Consider the following 26,560-nt stretch of genomic DNA (forward strand, 5'->3'; position numbering starts at 1 on the left):
TAAAGACTGCTGGTATCATTTCAGAGTCACAGAGTCCTTATGCCTCACCCATAGTGGTCGTGAGGAAAAAGAATGGGCAGGTACGGATGTGCGTGGACTATAGGACTTTAAATCGACGCACAATTCCAGATCAGTACACAGTACCACGAGTAGAGGATGCTCTGGCTTGCCTTAGTGGGAGCAAATGGTTTAGTGTGCTTGATTTAAGAAGTGGGTATTATCAGATCCCTCTTTGTGAAGATGATAAAGGCTGAGGCTAAAAAGGCTGCTTTCATTTGTCCTGTTGGGTTCTTTCAATTTGAGAGGATGCCACAGGGAATATCTGGCGCTCCTGCGACTTTTCAGCGTATCATGGAAAGGACAGTGGGGGACATGAACTTATTAGAAGTCTTAGTGTATCTTGATGATCTCATAATTTTTGGAAAAACTCTTGAGGAGCATGAAGAGAGGCTCCTCAAGGTACTGGATCGATTGAAAGATGAGGGACTCAAGTTGTCTTTAGACAAGTGCAAATTCTGTCAAACCTCAGTTAGTTATGTAGGACATATTGTGTCTCAAGATGGTGTCTCTACAGATCCGACCAAAATAGAGGCAGTGAGCTCCTGGCCCCGCCCCAAGAATGTGGCTGAGTTGCGTTCATTTTTGGGGTTCTGTGGGTATTACAGAAGATTTGTTAGAGATTTTTCACAAGTGTCGTTCCCTTTGAACGAGTTGCTACAGGGTTGCTTGTCAAATAAGATGTTGGGAAAGAAAGCGGTTGTGAGACCTGAAGAGAGATTGTACTATAAAGCATCTGAGTTGTTTGGTAACAGATGGGATGAGCGATGTGAGGCTGCTTTTGAAGAGCTAAAAGTTAGGCTCACTAAAGCTCCAGTGTTGGCTTTCGCTGACCCGCGAAAAAAAACTATCCAGTGCATAAGCTGGAATTTCTAGCCTTTAAGTGGGCGGTGGTTGATAAGTTGCATGACTACCTCTATGGTGTCAAGTTTGAGGTGCAAACAGACAACAACCCCTTAACATATATCTTGACCACAGCTAACCTGGATGCTATGGGACATCGCTGGCTGGCAGCTTTGTCTGTTTATGAGTTTAGTCTTAAGTACCGCCCTGGAAGACAAAACATCAACGCTGACGCTCTTTCACGGCGCCCTCTTCAAATTGGGTGAGGACAGAAGACTGGATAAGCAACTCGTCTTCTGCAGTGAGAGACATGTGTCAGCTGCCAGAGGTGCATAAGTCAAATTGTTGTGCAAATTACCAAGCTGTTGGCAGTTTAGGTTGCTCTGTGAAATCTGTACCGATGGCATACTGTAATCCTGGAAAATTAAACACCACCTCAATCCCTAAATTGAGTTTTTCTGACCTGTCCACTGCACAGAGGGAAGAACAGCAGGATGCAGAAATCCAGAACCACCCCTTACCATCCCCAGGGTGACTCTCAGCCAGAACGGTTTAATCAAACTCTACTGAACATGTTGGGAACCCTGGAGCCAAAGCAAAAGAATCAGTGGAGTAGACATTAACATAAAATTGAGTTTAACAAAACAGTGAGTGCAGGAAATACTGAGGGACCGTGTGAACAGAACCTTGAGAACATGAGTGATTGTTCGCAACCTAGTGAGGACTATGAATTAGAAGGCCTTTTTGAAGAAACGACCACTAGTGCTCCCAAACACTCTGACACCCTTCTAGAGGAGGCCGGTCACGAAGTGGACTCAAATGAGGAGGAAATTAGGGATTGTAGAAGGTCTCAGAGGATTAAGACAGCCACAAAACGCTTCACATATGATGAATTAGGTGAGCCCCATTTCCAGTCAGATATTGCTCAACACTGTTCATGTGGATAGGGAAACCCACACATAGCCGGACATGCATTGCACGATAGGACACAGATAGTGTTTTTTTTCCCATTTCATTTTAATGTGTTATGAGGACATAACCTTTTTTTTGGTGAAATTCCTGAAATTCATGTGTTAGTTTATAAAGTTTAACCCTTAAGAACGTACCTATCCGTTAACTATCCGTAAAAGCGTACCGTCACACTTTTGTGTTTGGAATGTTGCTACATAAGTATTTTAATTGCTGCTTAACAATGGGCTACCACTTGTTGGCTAACATGTGCTGACATTGTACATTCTCAAAGTCAAAGATGGTCTCTCGCAAATCACTTTGCCACTACCATTTTGTTATGTCCACATTTTGCAGATCTAGTTTATATTATGATTGTGTGGTTGGGCTATACATGACAAAATCCACGGAAGTGGCAAGTATTAAGACGTTTACTTACAGGAGGCTACAAATGTTGCTAGCTTCACTGCCATTTATTGCCATATTTCTGAATGTCAGTCATTACACCAAGCACAATAAAACAAGCAAAATTAGTGATTTTTTTAAATGAAATGATGATGTTATTCAGTGTTTAGTCAAATCTCATGGCCATTGATAAGATGAAAATCAAAATGACCGGGAAATGTACGGAATGCTGGAAACAAACATTGTTCATTCACGAGCTACGTAGCTTTGAGTAATGCACGGCTCAGGAAACATACACTGTAAAAAGTTTCTGTAAATTTACAGCCAGATTCCAACATTATTCACCTGTTTCCTTCAATAAACAGGACTTTCCAGTCATTAGTAAGACAAATGTGTAAAATCATGCTCCAACACTGTTATTTACCACGCCCGTAATGTTTATTCTGGAACACACGTACTTCCCGTTATCTATTAACGTTACCTTCGAGCTGGTGATGGGAAGCTGTCTGCTGAGAGAAGACGATACGTTGGAATCATACCCAAACCCATCAACACAATAAGGTGAGTTTATCTGTCATCTTTGACCAGAAATACAACGTTTGAAAGCACACTGGTCATGTTTATACAAGTTGTATAATACAACATCTCTGAATGTTACCCTGCTGAAACGAAGTTAGTAGCAGTGCTATTCAGCTAGCCAAAACCACGCTTTAGCCCTTAAGCCATGCGTTATCGTTATCACTTGTTGATCAAATTTTACGTTTCTCCATTGCAATCTGAAGCCATCTAAAAGTATTGGTATGAGTAGGGTATGCGTAGTTTTTTAAAGTTTAACTCGCGTGATTTACCTGCTATAACACTGTTTGCTAGCTAAGTCTGCTTAGCATCATCAGTTTAATAAACCAGTGGCCAAATAAACAATATGGCACAAACGGATGTAGTGTAGTGTGACTACTGCTTTCAGTGTTTACTTGTATGCATGGATTTCGCCCGTGCTGGTAATTACTAAAAGTTGTGTTAAGTCCTTCAGTTGACAGTTTAGAAAGCTAATGCTAGTTAGTAGCCTAGCTAGCTTTCCATAGCAGAGGTGGTTGCATGACACGTGTATGGTATTCCTCCTGAGTTCATTTGAGCTAGCGGCATGCAACAGGAAGATGTTTACATGTCATATATGTGGGCATCAGTCCACTGCGTCTATTTATGTGAGCCATACCTAAATTCATGACAATATACCCAATATAGACCTTCCATGCTGTGTTCCAGATTGCCAAATTAAAGAGACATGCAGGTCTTGAATTTCCCCTGGGGATCAATAAAGTATCTATCTATCTATCTAGGTCTTTAGACACACATATATAGAAACCATAAACAATGTGGTTTTGATAAGACAGACAATTTCAAAAGCAAGCACCCTCACTTTGCACACACATACACACATTCCTCACACAAACATCTTATCACACCCGCCTCATCACTTTTAATCATTCAACGGCAGACACACATACACACACACACACACACACCTTTCATACTCACCTTGCAGACAACTCACATTCACTCACTCCTTACACACATACACACACACACACACAACACACTCACAGAGATTACATTCACTTTCTCACTCACACACACACACACACACACACACACATCATGAAGAGTTGTTCAGTGCCTTTCTTTTCTTTTGCTAAGGGATGTGCGACTGTAGCTGATGTTGAGTCTTCCAAGCCTACCTGTGACGCCTCGCCTGATATTACTAGGTATGTTTGTTTTCATTCACTAGAGTAATAATGATCAACATATACATATTTAAATCAACTTTTGAACTTTTTTTTTTTCTGTATTGAATTTTGTTTGGACAAAATCCTAAAAGGAATCTAATCATAGTTGACATGTGGATCTATGTCTTAAATTGAATATGATAAATTCTTTTTTTCAGGTGAACGACAAGGTAATCATCAAAAGTGGATGGTCAGCATTGAATCCTTAATCGTTTGTGAAGGGTCCAACCTCGCCACATTTCTAACAGGGATTGCGACATGTTTCTCCACCTTCTATATTCTGAATCTGCAATATCAGGAGGAGGCAGCGTGCACCTTTGAATTCTTCCAGAGGTAAGTTCATGTCACACTTTCGAACCAGAGTTTGTTTTATGTGTGGTATGTATTGGGGGGGTTGTGTAGTAGTCTACTATGTAGTTATAAGCACTACTATGCAGGATTACACCCTCTGAAGAGAGCAATCATGCATAGTACTGCTGTAATAACCACATAACACTATACTTCTACTTTATACAACTGATTAAATCAAATATAAATGCAGTTACAGTAAGTAATAAATGTCAGTTAATTTCATTGTGAGAAAGTGTGTTAACGTTACAAATTCACATCCGATTCATTCACTTTGGCACAATTTTCCTCTACATGAATCCTAGTGTACCCTATCAGTTTTTGTAACTCTCTCTCTCTCTCTCTCACAGAAAAAGGCCCAGAAGAAGCCTAAGAACAATCACTAATAAGTAAAGTGAATGTTACTTGATTTCTCATGAATGTTACTTAATTCCCTCTCTGATTATCATTTATACTCATCTCTTACTTTAAATTCTTCTGGACATAATCTGTCAGTTTATTCATTCTCACATGTACACAAGGCCAATGCGATGCAATGATATTGATAATTGATAAATATCTGTGATGATTATTCTGTATCTTATTTGATTTTGAAATAGTACTACTTTAGATAACATGTCTACATTTTACATACATATGTGATACACAAGCCTAATGCGATGTTTTTATTTTCCATGATAATTCTTTTGTACCTTATTTCCGATTTTTGAAATACAACTAGATCACGTGTCTACATTTTACATTCATACGTGATACACGATCCTAATGCGATGTTTTTGTTTTTCATGATAATTCTTCTGTACCTTATTCCTTGTTTTTTGAAATACGATTTTCAAAATACTACTAGATAGCGTGTCTACATTTTAAACGGGCCTAATGCAATGTATTTGTTTTCCATTGTAATTCCTCTGTATCCTATTACCTGTTCTTTGAAATCCGATTTTCAAAATACTACTATGTATCTACATTTTACATTCATACATGATACACGAGCCTAATGCGATGTTTTTATTTTCCATGATAATTCTTCTGTGTCTTATTCCCCGATCCTGAAATACGATTATAGTCAGTCTACATGTTCCTGAATTACTATTTACTATTATCTTGCTTCATGTCCCTTCATCTTTCAAAGATTATAAAGATTACTTTACTGTTAGACTGTCAAGTAAGTGCTGTGAAATAAAATATCTGTTAAACTACAAATAAGTAACTGATGTGAAAAAATGGATTTTTATCTTTAAAATGTTGATTTGAGAGTGGATGAACTCAATATATGGAACTTGTTTCCTGTAATTGTAAAAAATTAAAGACCTGTTGTGTAACTAACGTGAAGATCACATTTTTTTCTTGTTACCCAACATGAAAATGATGTTATATACTTAACAGGAATTTAATGTTATGGTAGTCTGCCGTTAAACAACGGGAAGCTCCTGGAAGTCCTGCCAGTTGTTTCCTGTTAATTTACAGGAAATTAATGTTGTTATTTTACATTAACTTAATGTTAAACCAGGGCACCGTTAAATAACAGGAACTTCCTGGAAACTCTGCTGCCAGTTGATTCCTGTTTTTTTACGGGAAATTTTCTTACAGTGTAGTTTGCTACATTCATGACATTAAAACTCGCACAAGAAATGCGCATACATCTTTATCTTGTCCCATTATAATCACATCTTTATTTGCGCAAAAACAATCGTAGTATTTACATACGCTATAAAATATCATCGATAATATTAGAATAGTCATGGCCCATTTGAAAAGGCGTCAGCTTACTGATGAAGAGATCAGGGTTATTTTTACATCTAATGACGACTCTGATGTGGACATTGAACACAATCCTGCACCTGTGGAGTTAAACATCCGTCTGAGGTAAGAGCAGAGATATTCGCGTGTCCTGTTATCCTCGTGACAATTGTTAACACGTTGTCAGCGCGACTTCATTTGCGCAATCAGGTGCATGCATGCAACACATGTGATCACATGATGAAAGCATGTGTGTGTGTGTGTGTGGTACTTTGCTATGGGGGGTTTTTCCTGCCAATAATAAAATTAAAATGAAAACAGTGAAATTAAAATGAAAAACTCGTTTTGCCATTTCATTTTCAAAGTGTCAGTGCAATTATCCTGCCAAATTTAAAAATAAAATGAAATATATACATTTGGATTTTAATTTTCCTGATAAACACGATACATTTGTGACAAAAATAAAAATAAATTGAAAACGTCTATTTGTCATTTAATTTTCATTACCATCCTGGTATATTACTGCCCAAAATGAAAATGAAAATGCAAACTTCACTTTGACTTTGCCTTTTCCTGACAATGCGCACAATGTATGCCAAAATTATAAATAAAATGAAAACTGACACCTGCTTGCGATTTATTTTCCATTTCTCGATTTTCATTTTCATTTTCAAGTTCACAACATGCAAATGAGCTGCATTGTTAATGAGATGTATGTGGGTGGTGCTCTGGTGACGACAAATTAAATGCGCCTACCATGATCATGATTTAGCTTTAGATCAATAAACGCGGTTGGTTGACGGCAAGATGGCAGCCAGATCGGTCCAAGACGAGGCCGTAGCGGCCCTAGAGTCCCCTTGTATCACACGAGGCCGGCCCAGGCAGGATATCCCTGCCGAGACGATTACAGCCTATGTGCAGTTAGGAATGACAGCAACAAAAATCGCGAGCCTGCTCAATTCGTCGGAGAGGACGGTACCTAAATCCAAGCTCCTGCATTCTATGCCGTACTGTCCTCTCCGACGAATTGAGCAGGTGTCAGTTTTCATTTTATTTATCATTTTGGCATACATTGTGCGCATTGTCAGGAAAAGACAAAGTCAAAGTGAAGTTTGCATTTTCATTTTCCAACTAACATTTTCATTTTTGGCAGTAATATACCAGGATGGTAATGAAAATGAAATGACAAATAGACGTTTTCAATTTATTTTTATTTTTGTCACAAATGTATTGTGTTTATCAGGAAAATTAAAAGCCAAATGTATATATTTCATTTTATTTTTAAATTTGGCAGGATCATTGCACTGACACTTTGAAAATGAAATGGCAAAACGAGTTTTTCATTTTAATTTCACTGTTTTCATTTTAATTTTATTAATGGCAGGAAAACCCCCCCATACTTTGCAATGTTCACGTGAAATAAAACAAATCAGGCCATGCTAACACTGCATAGATTGTAGGCCACCTAATAATGACTATAGAATGTCAGTGTAGAACGCTAGTGACGCAGCCCAAAAAACTCACCCAGTGGAGTACGTTGGTTTAAATAAAACCTACGTTCTTAAGGATTAAAAATACCTTTGTGATAAGCTTAGTTAAAATACAGGTTATTGTGAAAATAATGTATTATATGAACCTTTCCATTTTGTGGGTTTCTGCCAATCAGCAGGGTGGCGCTGACAACCAAAAATGATTTGAGTTTTGTTTTGTTGGGGTGGAGTGGGGAGAAGAGAAGAGGGGAGACTGACACAAGAAGAAAAAGGCATAGGCTAAGAAAGACCAGTTAACACTGGTATTTAACATTGGGGGAGTTTTGTTACTTTTTCAATGTGGGCGCATGTTTAGCCTGTGCGAACGCGAAGAAAAAAAGTCAGTTACCGCGGGGAAAGTTCATAAGGCTAGAAACCGCAACAGGCTAGTTACTTGACCACTTTTGTGCTAGCGGAATTCAACTGTGCCAGAGACGTGAACGACGGCTGGTCATTCGTTCCCAGGCGTGGATGACTACAGGATTTCGGAGGGGGATTTCGGACTCCTATGGCACCTGGATTCGTAGGCTACGACAGGAAAGGCTGGTAGTGAGTGGAATATTTTGCACGCCATACTGCTACTGTGATTCTCCCGATTGATTCCTATGAGCCCCAACGAAAGCGCGCCAACTTTAGTTATACTGGCCAGTAGGACATTTGCTAGGTTGATTTTCTTGTTCTCTGTGTGGTTTCAACTGTTGCGGATAAACTATTATCTGTGGTGATTCACAATTAAGAACTGTGTGTGTATAAATGCATCTTTGGTTTTCTACGTTAAAGCTATAACAGTGTCTGAGTTGGTTAGTAAAACGATTAAGAGTGTATTGTTGTTTAATATGATAAGTTACATTTTGATGTGCATCCCACCATTGTAGTTTCACAACCCCTAGACAAAGTAGAATTATGAGCCAGATTATAGGTGGGAGGGCTACAGGTGTAAATAGACACTCCGATTAAAAAATTAGAAAACAATGCGCGAACTAGAATCGAATTTTCATGTGTCGATAAAAAGCTGTCTCTGCTTGTAAACAATAAAAAAAAATAAAAACAATTTGCTAGCTCTCATAGACTCCAACATTACCGGTGCCCTTGACCTGGAGGGCTTTATATCAAATGGCAAATCGCAAGCCAAGCCTATCAGACGCATTTAATGGTTGCTGGCAGTGTGGCGGGTACCACTACACCATTGCACAAGTAAAAACGCAGTGTATTTTTGTTTATTTCTTTCGTATTTGATAGGTTTGATTGATTCATGGTTGATCTTATGGTATGGTAGATATATTATGGTATGGTAGATATATTTACCTTATTCAGCCCCGCCCATTTTTTAAAATTACACGTTGTCTTTAAACTTCCGATCGGCTAGCTACGTCTAGTTAGCTTCAGTGGGATAACACGGCAGAAGAGGATAGAGAGGCTAACTTGGGAGGAAAACGACAAATGCCATCAGGGGGTCAGATTGCAATATTGTACTTCGCTACCCAAGGCTATTCACCCTTACGGAGTGGGTAGACGATATGCGGCAGTGGACGGTGTATCGTATGGAGAAACTCGCAAATCCTTATCTGTTTGGTAACTAGTTTATAAAGTCATTAGAGAACTGCCGCTCCAAAGTCAGTGTTTTCCTAACTTCAGATAGGAAAGGTGTATAACAGAAGTCTCAAGTCACCAAAATCCTAAATAAACGCTCCTAACTTTAGGATGACCCATAACATATGATGCCAGTCATCTCGATAGAGCTCTGCTATCTCAATGTATTGCAATGGATGTACTGCTCAATCGGAAGTTCTGAGACAATGTGGGCAAAGCTAGTGCCCCCCATGTTTACGTGCGGAATAAGGTGAATAAGAGTCAATAATTCACAGGAGGGGTGGTGCCCTAGCGCCCTCTATTGACCAGCCGCCACTGATGAGAGCCCAGGTTGCTCTGATAGTGGCCTTCAGCTGTTCTGCATTGTTGGGTCTGGCCTATCGCATCTTCCTCTTCACAATACCCCAAAAACTTTCTATAGGGTTATGGTCGAGCGAGTGCATCTCCATAAAGTTGGTCAGCAGCAGGAAGCAGCAGTCCAGTCCTTTTTGTCTTTAACCCAGGCGAGGCGCTTCTGACACTGTGTCTTGTTCAAGAGTGTCTTGACACAAGGAATGTGACAGCTGAAACCCATGTCTTGCATACGTCTGTACGTGGTGGTTCTTGAAGCACTGACTCCAGCTGCAGTCCACTCTTGGTGAATCTCCCCCACATTTTTGAATGGGTTTTGTTTCACAATCCTCTCCAGGGTGCGGTTATCCCTATTGCTTGTACACTTTTTTTCTACCACATCTTTTCCTTCCCTTCGCCTCTCTATCAATGTGCTTGGACACAGAGCACTGAACAGCATGCCTCTTTAGCAATGACCTTTTGTGTCTTGCTCTCCTTGTGCAAAGTGTCAATGGTCGTCTTTTGGACAACTGTCAAGTCAGCAGTCTTCCACATGATTGTGTAGCCTACAGAAGAACTAGACTGAGAGACTGTAAAATTTTTCATTAAAATTTAATGAAATTCCTGTTAAAATTATTCATACCCCTGGCAAATATTGATGTAATGTTGATTTTCAAAATTATTCATACCCCTGGCAAATATTGATGTAATGTTGATTTTCTTTTGACCAATATGTTTGTTCTGACTGAAAATGGCACTGCCACATGTCAAAAGGTTGTAAGACACTGTGGTAGAAACATGGAATCAAAAAAATTATCGTTTTTATCTTAATAGGCTCATAACATTCTAAGGTCACCTTCAAACAAGCAAAAGCATGTTTTGAAAACATTTGTTTCACTGAGCGTTACAACAGGACAATAGTGTTCTAATCTCATGAAGCACCTCTCATCGTCACACTTTTCTAAAACTAGTGGCCAAGAACGCCGGTGTTAATAGCAGTTCTAAACCCATGTGTGGCTAACCCTGAGCTCCACAAACAAAGGAGACGGAGCCAAGCTTGATTGAACATACAGGATTGAACATACAGTTGAATTTAAAGTTCTATTAAGGGGGGGGGGGGGGTTACGACACTCCTCAATCGGTCAGTCTGCCGTTTCCTCTTTCCCTGTTCAGTTTCCGAAGCAGTTCAGTTAAAGGAGAATTCCATTGAAACATGATAACGAGTGTGAACGTATGTCTCATAGCTCATCTCGGCTTCTCCCCTGCACTCCGAAATCTGGCGCTAGTTAGCCGATGCTACCAACAGGTTTTCAAAGGGGGTGCCTCGGGCATCGGCCTAGCCATGCAAATAACCATTTTTACACCATTTACGAGGCTCAAAGTAGCTCCACACTTCATTGGTAGACTTCAGAGGGCCCTGACATTTATAAACGAGACATTGAGAACTTTGAAAAAGCACTGGTAGTTTATTTACAAGACGATTTATACAAACAGTACCTTCAGGAAGTTTACCGTTCGTCGCCATCTTGAATTTAGTCACGATAAGTCGAGTGACGAGTACGAATAAACAGGTATGATAAGGGATCAGATTCCAAAAATAATTCCATGGAAATGCATGGATTCCAGTTGCTTCTACTTTCACATCATTCGCGTAAACTTTCCTACTTGCTAGATTTGACCAATCTTCCGTAGCCTACATGCACAAGTAGTTTAAGTAGAACTACTGATTTTCATTATTATCTCCCTGCTTGTTGACATCTTATCATGTATGGTATTATTTCATGATCGCTAAACGTTTGATTCTTTTTAATGTTGCCATCAGTTAACTTCATTCAACTGCGCTTGTATGTAGGCTCTGCTGTTCAGTTGTGGACGTTCGTAAATTGCGGTAATGGGCGGAGAAATGCAGAGAAAGGCGCAGTTTACACTATGGATTGAAAGTTTGATAAATACGACGAAAACTTGGGTCTGACAGCGTTCGCAATCTGCGGTTTGTCCATGGCGCTGATAATGCTAAGTTAGCAAATGTACGTACATCTGGCCCTGACAACATTGTTTGGAAAAGTTTGGCTATATCTTCGTTCCCGTTAGTGTTTGGACACGGTATTCAACACCCACAGGACCGCCGCTTTAAAAGTGGAGGTTGATCTAAACCCACTGTGGGTGGAAATGGAGGCAACACAGACAAAATCCTGCGCAGTACTTGGACCAGGTAGTCATGGTGTCAAACAAAGTGAGTGAGTGATCGTTTGCGATGCAGACCTTTTACAGCAACTTTATGCTTTTCAGATTTTGCATGTGACTAAGGTTTTTAGGCCTAAACTAGACAGCTCAAATACCTTCTTACACAGTGTGCAATAGGCTTGGTACCGATTGTTAGCAATGGGCTTGAGCAAAATACTAAATGCACCATCTTCAAGCCATAGTTCGCTAAATGATAGATATTACCCAAGAAGTTTGGGTTAAACTAAGCAGCGACTCACAGACACCGAGTAATAAGAGCATAAAAGAGACAGAATCTCTTGCGAGCATATACAATAGTAGTGTTGTCACTATACATTAATTATATTTTCAATACCGATCAAGTGAAGAATTTCGATTTCAACACTTTTTCGATACTTTTTAAAAATGTTATTTTATTACCATCAGTTATATTGAATTTTCTATGATCATTCACATCAGTGCATCAGACTGACTCTATTATTGTGTTACATGCTCCAAATGTAAAGCACTTTTAGCTACATTCTGTGTATGAAAGGTGCTATACAAATAAAGATTATTATTATTATTTGTAGAATTCTGGGGTATTCTTACTGTATTCTGATGTGTTCATATGTTACTTCTGTGTGTAGTATACAACAGGGAGAGGTCCATATTATTGTACATAACTGTGCCTTAGGCCTGTGTACCAGCAGGAAGGTCATACAGGCCGATGTTTAGGAACATCCGAGGAACATCAGTGATAACATGGGCCGAGGGAGACAGCATGTCTGCCTATTCAGGCTAGTATCTCCATCTGGCCAGGGCCGGGTTGTGTACACTGGTTGGCACCTGCCACGTTGGCATGATTGACGTTTGTATGTTTTAGTATAACAGGCTTTGTCTTAGGTTTTGACACGGAGACGGATCGAGGAAGCGACCCGAGGAGCATCTTCTGTCAGAAGGCTCAGCAGCCACTTCTAATAACAACCACTGTTAACTGTTAGACTCTGCACAGTTTTACTGTTTGAGACTTAGCCTGTGTTCTGTTATTCATTATTGTACCATCTACAATAAATCATCATCTAATCGTTGATCCTGATCCCGCCGTCAAGCTTTATTGACCATCTTCAATACAGACATTAGAACCAAAACACAACGCAACAACCAGAGAATCCAACAATTATAATAATGTGACAATCATGCATAATTAAAAAAGCAGACATGTTGGATTTTAAGGAAGTAGCCATGAATTTGACACCGAGTCAAAAACGGTGGTGCATTTAGGCTATGTGTTTAGTTTCGACTGTCTGACTAAACCCTGCTGTGGTAGCCTAACTTGGACAATAACAAGGACCACAGAGAATGGTGTACCGATTGGTAGCTTTTATATTGTATGCACAGCAGTATTATATAGCCGGGGAATAGCAGATTCTTCTAGTAAGGAACACATTCCTTAACACACAGTAGCTGAGGTAATGCAAAACTAATGCCACACAATTATCAAGTGGTCCACCTAGTGGCATGAAAATTCAGTATCAACACCTGCACTTACCTGGGCTCAATCCTTCTCATTTGCCCCCTAGAGGCTGGCATGCTAGCAAGGAGGCTAAAACCCATGGATGCTAGCGTCTGTCAAGTCTCTTAAAGAAACGCTGCCTTTTGGGAAATTAGCTATTTTGTCTTCTATCCTAGAGTTAGATAAATTAGTACATACATACACTTTTCTGTGCGTGCAATAACCCAGTGGCCGGTTGCACAAAGCACCTTAAGTTAAGTTTTTCCCTTAAAATCTCATTTAAGGGTCCCTTAAAATAAAAACGGTTGCACAAACACCCTTTTCTAGTTTACTTTACCAAGTTTTCTCCTTAAGGGTTCCTTAAAATTTCCCCTTAGTATTTAAGGGTTTGTCCTTATCTTGTAAGAAATCCCTTAAACTGTTGCACAAAAGACCTTAGTAGTCTAACTAAGGGGAAAATCCTAAGGGACATCTGACTCTACCTTAACCATATTATTAACTGAATTGATGCTGATAAATTAAGTTTATTAACTACCTTTGACCATTCAAAACAATATAAAAATATGCTTCCTCTGTCAAATAGATAGGCCTATCAGAAACATGCCGTATTGTTATTGTTTGGTTTACGTAGGCTAACGTTAACAATTCATGTGGATGTCTTGTTAGCCTATGAGCTTCGGTTCGGTTCGCTAGGCAAAACGTTGGTGCACTGATGACAGTCAGGATCATTTCTAACTTGCCAACTAGTATTGTTCAGTTCATGTATATAACATGTTTTACTTGCTACCTGGATCATTTCCGCTAATATTATTAAGGTAAGATGAATGATAAGATATAAGCACTGTGTTCGGTGGGTTAACTAACAGCATCGCGGCAAAGGCAGTTAGCTAGGCTACAGCTGTTGAACAATCTCCGTGGAAACTATAGAATTTTCATGCCGGAAAATCCCTTTCAGTGCAGTAAATCCCTTGACGTTTCTCCTTAACTAAGGAAACATTTTAAGGTATTCTGTGCAACACCCTTAAGTAAATCCCTTACCTGAGGAGAAATTAAGTCTTAAGGGTCATACTTAAGGGAAAAAATTTAAGGTGCTTTGTGCAACCGGCCACAGTCCAACACATCCCACTGTTAGCCTAATTCAATGAAGGTGGGTGGGGCCAATTAGCTATTATATGCTAAAGACAGCAATTGACGGGGGTGGGGGCAGTTACAGGTGTGATACACCCATCTCATCAGTATTCGTTTGAAAGAGCCACTGGTTTAATTTAGTTTGACTTTTTTACATTTGTGTTGAAACTACATAACATTTCTGAATGCTCTTCTTATTTTTATGTAGCAAACTCTTATGTTTATAAGGTTCAAAAGTACAAAGTCTTGGCTAGGTACATTTATTGTGTTTTTTACATGGTTTGAAGACCTTTGAAAATAGGTTTTTGTGTAGTTGTGTTTACACTTAATTTTAATAAAAGGGTCAATGACGTGACGCTCATTTTTTTGTGTACATATGGGTTACATACATTTAAAATTGTTAAAATTTAAAAATAATTTGACAAATTATTTTCAAATATCATTTTCATCAAACCCTAATCTTAAAGTTTTGGATTTATTTAATTTTGAAAGAGTATTAACTGAAAATTCTCTCCAAAAATTCCAAAAAAATCCCTTATAAAATAATCTGGCATGATCTTGCACAATAACTTTTCTATATTTAATACAAGTAATGAAACCCTATTGTTCTGAATGTTTGAATTAATATGGGGAATCGTGTCTGTCACATCAACCACTTAAAATGTCAAGTGGTGTAACCACTATTTAAGGAGCAATTTTGTATGAATTATGTCAGAGAATCATGTGACAGGAAATTATGTCATAGAGAAGGACTCTTCAAGACCCCAACTGCTACGAGTCAAGGTTAGCAACTCTCTTCAAGTAACATAATAGTTTTTAGGCCATGGCCAGGCAAGCTTAGGTTACATGTCAAATGGTATGACCTTTTAAAAATGTTGATAAATCATAATAATCATAAAATATTCAATTTAATGTAAAAACTGTGTTTGCATATTCACATAAAGGTGAAGTGTGTACATAGTTGTCCATAATAATGCCTGCAAATTTTGCTTTTAAATAGAAATGTCAAATGGTGTAACCGGTTACACCATTTGACTCTTTTCTGTTTGAGACTAGTTTGATCAGATTCAGGGCCAAGAGTATGTAATTTTAGGTGCCAATTATATTATTTTTACAATTTAAATAGTGACTAACTGTTTAGCATGAACAATAGCTTTAAAAGGGTTTAATTAGATTGCAATTTAAGCGATTTTTGAAATGTCAAAGCTTTTCATTTTAAATTTAAACTTCCATAATATTTTTTTTATATTTTATTATGATGTATGTAAACAGTATGTTCAAATTATAAATAAATAAATAATATAAATACATTTATTACAGTATATATAAAATGTACCTCTTGTCCCCCAATGGATGCCACTTACAAGCAAGAAAAACCAACCTGCTGTTGGTTGGTTGTTAAGAAATTATCATACCCACTCTTTCACTCACTCTTACTCTTATGTTTCTTAATCAGTCATGGGTGTGTTTTGGGCTTAACATCCTTTAAACCAATGATGAGGACATCTGTCATTCCCTTTAACAGCAAGCAGGGCAACTTCAAACAGCGCATCAGTATTTTGATAGTCAGCAGTGTATTTTACTTTGGAGTGGGTAAGACTGTTTTTAGTGGCAGGCTAGCACATACCGTTGACTTGCGCTAGCCTAGCACCTGCGAACTCTGCAATTAGAACGACTGGATGAAACGTGTTGAAAACGGTCTCCACTGATAAATATCACACTTGCTTACTTGGAAATGAGGTCCTATGTCCAAAATCCTGAACCACCCCTTTAATAGTTAACTAAATGTCTTTTTGTCACTAATTAACAGTTATTTCTTACATCATTTAAATGTTAAATGTTTATTTACAAACTATATGTTAATAGAAAAGTTAATGACTTATTATTATTTACAGTAACTTATTGTTAGTAAACTGTGCTTCTGCCTATCCCAATATGAACCACTCCCCATAGGACCCTTACCATAGATAGATAGATAAATAGATACTTTATTGATCTACCTTGACATGCTGCCACTCTTGTCGGCACCGGAAGCGCTTGCAATAAAGTTGGTTAAACTTAATTAATATATAAGTTGTATATAGCTATAAGCGTGGGGCCCCTTATAATAAAGTTGGTTAAGCTTAATTAATATATTAGTAGTATATAGCTATCAGTGTGGGGCCCCTTATAATAAAGTTGGTTAAGATTAATTAATATATTAGTAATATATAACCATCAGTATGAGGGACCCTTATAATAAAGTTGGTTAAGCTTTATTAATATATTAGTAATATATAACTATTAGTCAGACGGTGAAGGGAATGAGACCAAAACTGATTTATCACATTTATTACTTTAGGAAAAGTTAAAACAAAACATGTCTTCAGGCACTGGCATACATAAAACATCTGCACAAGCAAAATAAAAAGAAGTAGTTGAATGGGCTATATTACATGCATTATTGCTAGCCCTACTAGCAATCGAGACATGCAACATGGATCATGGAATGTTCAGGTGCACAGAACGACAGTTTATTAATATTCTGAGACTCACTAAACACTGAGACATAGACCATATGGAGGTAATGCATAAACATAATGCTAAACTAAATGTACATTAATTTCCTGCTAGACTGAATTGCACTTTCCATGCACACTAACTACACTGAATGCATGAAAAGTTGCTAGCGGAGTTTACAGCTAGTCACGTTAGACTCTACTCGTGGTCATAATGAAAACATTAATAAATGTTTTCTAAGTTGCTAGAATTGCACCCAAATCCTAACAATACATGTAAAGTAATATAATACAGGTGGTATATCGAAACAAAGTGGGGAGAGCTTCATACAGTCAACCTACCCAATGCAAAGCATACCGCTTCTGATCAGCTATGGCAACACGGACAAAACGCAGCAGAGCTGCAGTATACCGTTTCTCCAAAGGGGGCTCTAAAACACCAATCTCAATAAGGCTGCTTAATTACGGCGAAAATCCCATACAAACACTAAACTACATTTCTAACTCTGTTACACCCCCCTCTACTGAATTTCACCCAATTCACCAAGCAAATTCACCAAGCAGCAACCAAATAGTACTTCCAAAGGCAAAGAGTACACTACTTTCAAACACTAGCCAGAGGGTCACCAATTACAGGACAGCCAACCACAAAGGTATCCAATAAGGATGAAGTGGAAGAGGTGCACAAACTCTCACACAACCAACCACTGGCAGTAGGGTGCCTTATACACCCCACAAGACCATAAAGCCATAAACCATAAATTCCATAAATTATCCACAAAGCTAATCAGAAAAGCTAGATAAATAATAAAATGTATTAACTTTTATATTAGCATATAGTTTGTAAATAAACATTTAACATTTAAATGATGTAAAAAATAACTGTTAATTAGTGCCAAAAAGACATTTAGTTAACTATTAACAAATATTAATACAATATTAGTTAATAGATTTGTTAAAACATTAACATAGATTTTATGCAAACAACTAATATTTAATTAATGATGAAAAAACTATTAACTTGTGCCAAATAGATATTTTAGTAACAATTAACAATCATTAACAAAGGGTTAAGTAATTACTAGTTTGCTATTTATTATGGCACCTTATTATGGAGTGTTACCAATATTTTTAATTTTCTCATCTTACCAACCCTTATCTGTCACTGACCCAAAAACTAATTTCATTACATTCACTTTACTCTAACGTTATTATTGTAGATGTTTTGTAGAATATAAAAATATGTTCCACTTTTGCATAGATGGTTTTAGTTAGATGAAATACTTAAAAATGTTAAGGTGTAGCAGACTGCCTCAAACTGTCTGAAAGGTTTGGGACCTCAGAGTGTTAAGGCATATAGTGATTGTGTGAAAAGATCCATTTTGTTTTATTATAGTTTAACATTTTGCATCCCATAAAATGGTTATACGTGTCCTAGCATCTACAATATAATGTCTTAAGACAATGAAGCTAATTTAAATATGTAATACCTTATGAGTTTAGCTCCCTCCCGACACATTCGTACTCATGCTAGTCAGTGAACCAGCACTCTGGGGTTTTAGGACACTGGGTAGTGCGCTCAACGCCCAGTCCTTGGGTGCTACGTGGTGGTGGATTTGTTGGGGAATAGCTGTTTTAGCTGGAAACACCAAAAGCTCAATTTTTGAGAGATTAAGCTGAAGATGCTGATCTTTCATCCAGACTGAAATATCCTTAAGGCATGCAGAAATCCGATGGGGAATGGAAGAGTAAAGACAGGTAAAGTTGAGTATCATTCACATAGCAGTGACCCAAGGAAGTGGTGTAAATAGAGAAAAGTAGTGTAATACTGATCCCTGAGGCACACCTGTGGTGAGGTCATGTGGCTGTCCATGCCAAGACATGCTGAAAGAATGCCCTTTAAGGTAGGATTTAAATCGGTCAAGGGCTTTCCTAGAAATTCCAGTTCAGATAGCGTAGAAAGGAGAATGTCATGGTTAACAGCAGTGGTGTAGTCTACGTGATACGCAAGGATGCTTCAGTCATAGACAGAAAAGCAGTTTCAGTAGAATGACTCTTGAAAACTGCATAGCAGGTTGTTGATATAGTGTCATAGACTTGCTGGAAGACCACTTTCTCCAAAAACTTTAACAAGAAAGGAAGAAGGGGGATAGGTCTGTAAAAACAGGAATGGTTTTCACTAGTTTCACATTTGGCTAGGGTCAGTGTCAGTGTCTACTGGTAGCATAAGCCAGTACCTGGAGCCTACAAAGGTTGCACAGGTAGTCCAACTCCTGCAGTAGGACCAGTATCTGCTCCTTTGTGCAACAACCAAAAGTAGGAGCCCTGCCAGAGCCCTACAAAATGACCTCCACCAGGCCACTGGTGTGAATGTCTCTGAAAACACACAGAACGGACAACGTGATTTAGAAACGCACTTTATTTGCACACACAAACATGAACGGCATCCAGCATGGTTGTAACGGCAACTGTAAAACGCAAACGTAACGATATTACTGTAGGTAAGAGCCTCACTTTCAGGGTGGCCAACTGAAGGTTGATGAAACATTGACATTTAGCAAACACTTCATAATAACAGACAATAGCATAACTCACCGAGTTGCATGTTTACTTCCTGGTCTGTGGCGCACTCAAAGACCCGACGGAAAGACGAAAAGACCCTTTTAAGTTTGTGGAGTGTGACGTCGTGGACGAGCCATAGGGACGAGCGGAGGTCAAGTTTACGGGACGAGAGGGGTGTTTGGGGCTTTCTGTAATTTATGCTATGTATTTTGTTATGAAGTAATGTCAGATGATTGCCTTGCGATGGAACCTATGGAACTGTCTTATTGTATTGAATGTAGTCATAGATCTTGATATAGAGAATGTATATTAATTTGATTGATTGATTGTTGAACTGTGCATTGGTTTAGGTTAGAGAGTTAAATTCTCTGGTGGGAATATGGTTGTAAACGTGATCTTCAGAGGCTAGCCGGGAGGAGCTACAACAGAGGGCAGCTCATCCCGGACAGAAAGGCTACAGTCTGCCTGACGTGACTCGCGGTAGACATCGCGGGAGATATCGCGGAATGCAATAAACACAGCAGAACTTTCATTCTTACTCATTAAAATGAGCATGATGACTGACGAAATAAATTCTTATGATGTTTAAATAAACCACTGTTGTCATACAGTTAACAGGCCTGCATTGTAGCACATAAATTCAATATCAAGTGTTTCCCCTATATGTGTGTCTATCTATTTAGCCAACAGCAGAAAATAACAGAATATCCAAACGTTTTCAGTAGGCTAGCCTACCATTGTTGCAGAAATCACGTATAAGAAGGTATCCCTTCGATTTCTGTTTATTTTTTCGCATATTCCAACATAAGGAAGCAGCATGAGCCTCCCGTCATAATCGTCATGAGGACATTCCTCCCAAATGGCCCTATCACGTCTTTGAACTGACGTCATGAGGGCATGTTTCAGCTCGTGCAGCTCGTGGAAGGCAACTACAATAGGCGAGTTCGACTTGCAGCAGATCTGTGCAGATCTGACTTGATGTGATGCATGCTGGGTTGAACACAATGCATACTGGGATGGACACAATGCGTGCTGGTTAGAAATTCTGTCCGACTTCTGTCAGCCGCGGAGGGACTTACCACCGTGACACCATGTCACATGGCCTTAAAATATTGCGGGAGTCTTAGCCTGCAGACAGATCTTGCAGTTGCCTTCCACGAGCTGCACGAGCTGAAACACGTAGAAAGCCAGACCAAGTCAGACTCAGCCGAAGTCGAACAAGCCTAAGATCTGTCTGCAGGCTAAGACTCCCGCGATATTTTAAGGTCATTTTGATACATAGTTGAAAGTTTAGTGATTTGATTTAAAAGTATTGTTTGGAGTTTTGTTTTTTCTTTTGTTTTTCCGGATTTCTCCTGACTGGCATGTTACCTGCTGCCAAGGTAAATAAATTGCTGCCCTTATTAAAACGACACTGTCTCCTGTACGTTCCGTCACCGCAACGCCATCACACCTTCCATAAACAAAAATAGGGCTTAGATGTCATCCAATTGCCAGAAAAGGTGAAAAACACTGTTTGGTATGCAAATTATCGCTTATCTCAAACAGTACATTTTAAATGTAATAACAGAGAGTAACTAGAAAATGCAATTCCAGGGAATTACCATTGCATGTAAATGCAAAAAAGCTGCTGTGTATAACATTATATTACTTACAGTATGATTATTCAGATTACACAGTCTTACAGTATTCTTGAAAACCACTTACTTGGTTAGATGTTAGCTTAGAGTATATGACAGTCAGTAAAAATAAATGGTCAATTCAATATTGATCAACATTCTTTGTTTTAATACAGCAGAATGATACTCAGTATACACTAATGAACACTTACCAATGTAAGCTTGAAGTAAAAATCACAGATCACAGTTGTGTGTGTGTGTGTATATATATATATATATATATATATATAACTTGATAATGCCTCAGTTAATGGTATTAGGTCAAATTTGATGGTGATATATACACTGAAGAATAAAAGAGTCAGCCCTTCAGATGATCAGTTTTAGACAGAACTTAGGTTAGAATCTTATTTTTCACACAGCTCAGGTCTAAAAAAAGAGGTCTAACAGCACAGCTATGTTCCACAGATGTTACAGCACAGGTATGATTCAAAGGTATGAATGGTTGACAAATATGATTTCACAGGTATACATGTTCCATATAGTTAGTGAGTATGTGATAATGTCTCAGTGTAGATCTCAGATAAGTCTCAGTATGGTTAAATGGTATGTGCACAGATATGTTGAGATATGGTCACATGTTTGTAAAAATGTATGTTAGTAGGTATGTTGCTAGCAACATTGTCAGAGATGTATGGTTGACAGGTGTGCACACAGACAGGCACACACGTAATGTCATACACGGTCATCACTACTGGTCTGGTCTGGTCTGGAACCTAAAAGGCAAAAGCAAAAGTTTAACAGTTATACCAAAACAAGGAATGTCTGCAATTGTACAATTGTTCAATACAACTAAGGTATTTAAGTGAAGTTGTTACATTACATTAGGCTGACACATTATAACCTAACGACTAACATGGTAAACAGTTTAAGCTTTTTAAACAATTCTCTCAACAATTCTAGGACAATTAAAAAAAGGTAGAGTAGGCCTACAATACAATTGTTGCACCATCTAGCTACTGGTAGTTAAATACTAGCCTATAATATTAAATTGCAAACAAAGCAGAATTCTGTGTTTTATTGTTTTCAGTTTTAGTATAGGTGATAGCTAATCATATTTTTTTAAAATATAAAACGTAAACAGCTTAGAAAACTTTGGCAAAGGGTCTGTTGTTGCTGTTGATAATCATATGAGTAAGGACAGATCATTCTGATACTAAGTATCTTGATAACCAACTGCTATAACTTAAACAGCTTGCTAGGTCTGTCAGACACATTTTTTCCTACAGATTACAATGTACTACAACTGAAAAGTTTGATTCACGTGCCAGGCTACACTTTAATTTATAGACCAGAACAATGCAGAAATGAGTAGGCCAAGTAAACATTGTAGCCTATGTTGACAACACAAACATTATAAGTTAGCTCAACCTCTGTTGTGTGTTTTAACAAGACTTTAGTCGTATTGTCCATTTCCTAACAGTAGCCTATTCATGGCTTTTATAAGGTCCCTTTCCACAGGAGTATTAATAAAGCACCAATGCATTCATAATCTAGGTGCTTGATTGTATACACCTGTAGAAAGGGACCTGATGAAACCCATCAATAGACGAACTATAGTATACCGTGATAGTGTTTACTTAGGCTAGCTTCTAGTAAGAATCAGGAGCGTAGAATGACACGTAGCCTGGCCTATTTGATACACAAACAAGCGGTGTACAACGTTAAACATTTGTTAAAATAAAAACAGGAGCATATATTTGTTAACTTTAACTAAAATGTGAACGGTAGAAGCTATAACGTTATGACCATCAACAAGTAGCTAACTTGGGTGGGTTTCATCAGGACCCTTCACACAGCCTAGCACTAGGCTATAATCAAGCACCACGCAATCTGCATTCATAATTCTAGGTGCTTGATTCTATACACCTGGGGAAAGTGACCTGATGTTGAATAGAACCAGAACCTAGTATCTGTAGGCCTAACGTTACTTCTCTGGTTTACGTTAACGTTCTAGTTAAAACGCTGCTGGTTAGTAGGCCTAATGAACAAATGTAACGTTACGTTTGATTGTCGTTAGCTATCGAAACCTACAGCTAATAGGTCACTGTCAAGTTGACGACATATTAACGTTGATTAACAGTGGGTTTCCTTATATTAACGTAGCAAGGTGCTAACGTCAACTATTTCACTAATGTTAACGTTACCTAACGTTATAACGTTAGTTTAGTTATTTGTGACCCATCATTTAATACATATAACGCTAACGTTACATAATGTTTGATGACATAAATGACTCAAATACCAAAAACCGAAACACTTACCTTGTCTGTAATTAGAGAAATGTGCCTCAAGCAAATAAAGTAACCATGGTACAGCAGGCGAAGACGTTCAGAAGATTCACAGCTCCAGTGGCAGCTCGCGTTCAGCTGTTGATAGTTGCTTTCAGCTGCAGGTCACGTCATAATGCTAAAAGTTGCCGCCAAGGCGGTCAATGTTAAGTCAATGGGAATTTATTGTTCTTTTATCGTAAATATCTCAAAAAGTATAAAGTTCACAAATGTAAAAATGTCATTGTACAATTGTCCGTTACAAGACCTTTGTAGGAGTGTGTGGAAATTGCAGTAAATCGCAAGAGACAATTTCTCACGTTGAGCACCAAATGCGTGTGTCGTTTATTTTCATAGGAAAAACACTGAAAACTAAAATGGCGCTGTCCAGCAACAAAACAGGCATGGGGCTACACGTCATCACACATTCATAACATTTAAAGGGACCACGATCCCTGAACAGTTATACTTACATGAAGTAACTACAGACAGAACAAAGTGCTGTGTTTAATATAAACGGTGTGTAGAACCACACTTAATAACAAAGGTGAATTATGCCGGTCACATTCACTACAAGTGTTTGAATGACGTCAAACGGTTCAGTGGTTTTATTGTCATTAAACGTCAAATTTGGTCGGAAGAAGAATAATAACAGATAACTAGAAAAGCATTTCCTGAAGGAAATACAGTGCATGAAAATGCAAAAATATGATGTAAAATATCATACAGAGTAAAAACAAACTATATTGGTTGCTAGGTAGATGAGGTTTAATATAGTTGGAATGACTGAACAGTTAAATAGGTGGATAGTTTAAATGGTTAAATTATTTAGGTAGATAGTTGACGATAACTGACAGTTGGAATGGCTCTAATGTTTGCTAGCAGTTATGCTAACAATGCTAACCAAGTTACTTAACTTAGTTAATTTAGCTAATGTTTTCTAGTAGTTTAAAATTAATAATTTATAGCAGTGTCACTCCCCGATGTGAGTCACGCATGCTCAGATTGATAGGTTTTACGGCATAACGCCAAGGGATCCGACTGAAATCCATAAAATAATTCACTTTTCTGTTTCAAAAATGTTTTAGCAAACGCCATTCAAGTGACAGCCTTTGTTGTGCTTGATTGCTTACTTACTTGCCAGCAGTGAACAAACTCCGTTATGTAGGTCAATTTTTATTGATATTACAGAAGTCTCTCGCTAGCAGGCTCATCAGATCATGCCGTGAAAATGCGATGCCTTACGTTAAATAATATATTACTGCTGTGTAGGCTAATGTTATTATTCTGTGTCTAACAGCACAGGTAGTCGCAAAGTAGCAAAGTGACGCATGCGCGACTCACATCGGGGAGTGACAGCAGTTATGCTAAAATATTAAGAATGCTAACATGCTAACTATGTTAACCATGTTACTTAGCTAACTTAGCTAATGTTTACTATTAGTTTTGTCAAAAATAATAACTATGCTAACAATGCTAACTAACATGCTAAAATGCTAACCATGTGACTTAGCTAACCTAGCTAATCATTTTTAGTAGTTATGTTAACTATGCTAACTAGCATGCTAACTATGCTAACCATGTGACCTAGCTAACCTAGCTAATCATTTTAGTAGTTATGCTAACTAGCATGCTAACATGTTAACTATGCTAACCATATGACCTAGCTAACCTAGCTAATCATTTTTAGTAGTTATGCTAACTATGCTAACTAACATGTTAACTATGCTAACCATGTTACTTAGCTAACTTAGCTAATCATTTTTAGCAGTTTTGCTAAAAATGCTAACTAGCATGCTAACATGCTAACCATGTTACTTAGCTAATCATTTTTAGCAGTTTTGCTAAAAATGCTAACAATGCTAACATGCTAACCATGCTAACTAGCTACAGTGGGTAGGAGTCATAGTTGATGACAAGTAACAGTTACAATGGCTGAACAGTTAAAAAGTTCAGTAGTTTAAAGGGTTAAATTGTTTAACAGTGAAATATTGTAGTGAGGACTTTTATTTTGAAACAGTTTTTTGGCAGAGGAAGCAGTTGAACAGGATGTGTAGTCTTAATAGGGCCAGTTTGTATGCTTAAAGCCTGAGACTGGCAGTTGATCCAGGTGGCCCGAACCAGAGCCATATAAAGGTAGAGTTGCGACAATGGGTGTTCAAAATTCGTTAAGGTCACGTGGTTCATGTAAACTTCAAATAGTTCCCGGAAGTGATTGACAATGGATTAGAATGCATTAAATAGGCTACTGTTCAATGATAGACAGAGCCACGATTTTGGTTAATTGACAGTCAATAAATGCATTGATATACAATATTTATAACACAGTGTAATTATTGTGTAAACTATGTAGTTATCCTACCATTACAACAATATTAAATTAAATTCCAGACCTTATATCTTAGCCTGCTATATAAGGTGACGTTTTTTTCCGCCCTTTTACGTATGTGTCACTTAATATTAATTTCTGTACAAAAGAAGAGATTCTTTAGAAAACGCTATTGCACCCACCCCATAAGTGTATCTAAATTATCGCTATATAAAATAAATGACCTCGTACAGTGACTCGAAAAGCTGTAAACAGTGTTTTTGAGACTGCCTGTAGCCTACAAAAGCGCATGGAGCTCCTGTGAAATTTTGATTGCAACGAGAAACTGTAACACAGCTAGTCTAACATTACTTGTTTGAGCTTTCTACCCCGCGTTTCCTCTGGTAGTCACTGATCTAGCAGCGTGAACCTAGCGAAAATAGAATGTTCGTGCCGGATGTATCTATTGCTAGCAAAGGCGGCTAAGAGTTAGCCATTTTTTCAAAATAAAAGTCCCGCTAACCACATTGGGTTTAATGGAGATCGTTCAGAATAATGAAACAAACTTTTGATTTGACTAACCCTATAACATGTGAATATGAAATAAATAATTATAAATATTATAAATGTGAAATAAATAATTTATTAGGAAAAAACTGGTTAAATGTTCAAAAATACGTTTAGTTTATGAAGCTTCTTATGTGTTATGATTTGTATAGTATTATTTATTGTTTATTAGGTTGTTAATTAATTAGACATTGTTGTCAAGTTGTTGAGCTAAGAAAACTAAGTCTTGTGCCCCCTCAACATGGGGGTGAAATGG

At 38.0% G+C, this 26,560-nt stretch overlaps 1 protein-coding gene and 2 long non-coding RNA genes across 11 annotated transcripts in view; 1 reads left to right on the forward strand and 2 right to left on the reverse strand.

Annotated features, from left to right (window-relative positions):
• Positions 1-26,560, reverse strand: part of LOC121677445 (Fc receptor-like protein 5) — a 167,287-nt gene that overhangs the window by 111,541 nt on the left and 29,186 nt on the right. The gene's annotated exons all lie outside the window — the stretch shown is intronic.
• Positions 2,667-5,711, forward strand: LOC121677477. The gene is made up of 4 exons (XR_006020986.1): positions 2,667-2,814; positions 3,949-4,016; positions 4,196-4,370; positions 4,736-5,711. It is a non-coding gene; the product is annotated as an uncharacterized LOC121677477 (long non-coding RNA).
• On the reverse strand, positions 19,320-19,960 carry LOC121677488. The gene is made up of 2 exons (XR_006021001.1): positions 19,514-19,960; positions 19,320-19,386 (listed from the first exon to the last, which is right to left on the reverse strand). It is a non-coding gene; the product is annotated as an uncharacterized LOC121677488 (long non-coding RNA).

The sequence above is a fragment of the Alosa sapidissima genome, chromosome 12 (assembly GCF_018492685.1).
Source record: "Alosa sapidissima isolate fAloSap1 chromosome 12, fAloSap1.pri, whole genome shotgun sequence".
NCBI classification, from domain to species: domain Eukaryota; kingdom Metazoa; phylum Chordata; class Actinopteri; order Clupeiformes; family Clupeidae; genus Alosa; species Alosa sapidissima.